Genomic DNA, 2500 nt, shown 5'->3' with positions numbered 1-2500 from the left:
TCGCGAAATGCGCTACCTTTTTTTTACCGTACCACTGAGTTTACTGCTTTTAAAAGAGAATCGAGGGTCGCATTTTGTAGAGCGGCTTTTCTTATAAAAAATCAATGAAATGAGAATCGGGGGCTTCCCTTGTCACGGAATGGCAGAATTACCCAGAAATCCTTTTGGCCATGAAGGAGGCAACTTGAGAGGCACGAGACTGGCCCTCATCAAATGGCTGATATAAAGCGCGGCCGGAGGAAAAAGTAGTGAGAAGAAGATCTCTAGCCAGCTACTAAGGAGTAACCTTGATGTGTGCTGTTAACGTAGACTTTTGATTTCTGAACAAGTTTTCACTATAGAAAAGTCGCAACAAAGTAGTGCTTTTTTTCGCTGTTATCCTCGTTGCAAAAAACTGGCCTTTCGTAATTTCTTGTCAAGCAAAGAGTATTATGTAAATAAGAGAATATTGAGATTTATATTTGCAAATTACCTGTCCTCTTTCTTACCACTCAACTCAAACTCTACATCTCTATGCAATAAGCGCATTGAAAATCTTCTTATGCATGATCTTCGCGGAAATTACATTCTGTCCCTCAATAAACCTGAAAAAACCAGTTAAGGTCTTAGTTCTTTTTCGAACGTATGGGATAAGTTGCGAAATGCGCTACCTGATTTTGTCCGTAACACTGAGTTTACTGGCTTTAAAAGAGAATCGATGGTGGCATTTTGTACAGCGGCTTTTCTTGTTAATTAATATATCTTTAAATAATGTGCATTTAGTTATGTACCTGTATATGCTTTGTATTTTAGCTGTAAATTTAATGTCTCGAAGATATTAGCTCTTGTAGTTATTCTGAAATTCGAGATGGAATAAAGTTTATGCATGCATGCATGTTGGTGTGTTGCCTTTAGCAGGGCGCGTGCGCACAATATGTAATCTGCGACTTCAGTGCTTACCATATGAGAGAGAAAATGACTTTCCCTTCAATATATATGTCATAGAATTCTTACCTTAAACTGACAAGGGCGGTTTGGAGCTGTGAGTGGGCGTGGGATTTGTCACATATGGTTTAGGGGCCGACATATCTCTCCCTCAATGCCGTACCGGGAGGCAAGGTCGGTAGCAGAAAGCAGTGAAGGGCCAACTGCGTCCAAGAGCGATCGCACGGGCCGAAATCCCGGGATGACTCGTTTGGTACGACGCTCCAGCGCCGGTGTCTGGAGGTACTGCGTTTTTCTCTCTTGCTCAAACATTCCGTCCGCGCATGCGTAAATGTTCTGGCTCCCCGATAGGAGGCGTACCCTCCCCCCTTTCCTTTTCTCTCTCCCCCCCCCCCCCCAAAAAAAAAAGATGCTGGTTAAGTTACCAGGAATTGACATTTCAGTTCAACAGATTGTACAGCCATGAACTCGTAAGGTAAGAAGCGCGCGTGTCTGGTCTTCTCGAGACAGAGGTGAGAGATGATTTTACGGGGAGTGGGTCGCCCTAAATGCTCTGTTGTAAACATGGCGGTTGGTTGGCTTCCCGTTAAAGCCAAATGCTGCACGTGCAACACGAATTTCCGTGCATTTCTCTGCAGTACTCAACGAAACAACAACGTGAAATCACCATGTTTTTACAGGTTTTGAAGACAACGTGAGCATATAACAAAGAAACATTCATTTTCTGTTTTGAATTCAAAACCGTTCGTACCCACCCAGTTACAGGATAGTGCGCCTGCATTGTACAAGGTGAACAAGACGGAATAATCGCGAAATACTTGCGATAGCGCTAAGTTATATTTTGGACTAACGCTTTCGTTGCCGTAGGCGTCGTAAAAAATGCCATTAGGGAGCTTTAGCAACGACAACGGCGACGGCAACGAGAACGTCACAAATTTGCATATTTAGTGGGCAAAAACAATAGCTTTGCACGCCCTGCACGTGCGTTTTTCATTTTTGTCCATTTCTTTGCCGTCGTCAGCAAAGCAACAACGTGAAATTACCAAGTTTGAAGTGTTATGGAGAACGTCAGCACCTGGAGAAAAATTTCCATTTTTCTCCCCTAAATTAAGCGCCGCTCGTAACGGTTTCATTCCTGAGGGACTGAAACACCTTTGTCATATTAAAAGGCTTGGAATAGTCGCGAAGTGATCGCAATAACGTGAATTTATGTTTTTACATGACGTTCTCGTTGCCGTTCCCGTCGTCGTTGCTAAAGCTCCCTATTAATATAGGGGAGGACTGCATAATTGGAGAATTCGGAGGGTGCAACCCATTTAAAAAACATGCAAACAAGTTCCTCAGGTGTTGGGATGGGATTTGTTCGCTGAGTAGAAGATTTCTTCTTTAGAATGTTGGAGATAACATTTTGGGGGTAATTGTTAGATCGTAGAGCAGTCCTCCCCTATATTAATGGCATTTCTCAGCCTCTAACTAGACTCCTTAGAAAACATGATATTCGAGTTGTCAGCAAGCCATTCAAGACTTTACAACAGGAGTTTCCCTCTCCTAAGTCCCGCCCTCCGATCGATCTTCA

The sequence above is a fragment of the Montipora foliosa genome, chromosome 7, assembly GCF_036669935.1.
Source record: "Montipora foliosa isolate CH-2021 chromosome 7, ASM3666993v2, whole genome shotgun sequence".
Classification (NCBI taxonomy): domain Eukaryota; kingdom Metazoa; phylum Cnidaria; class Anthozoa; order Scleractinia; family Acroporidae; genus Montipora; species Montipora foliosa.
This window is presented reverse-complemented; position numbering follows the sequence as displayed.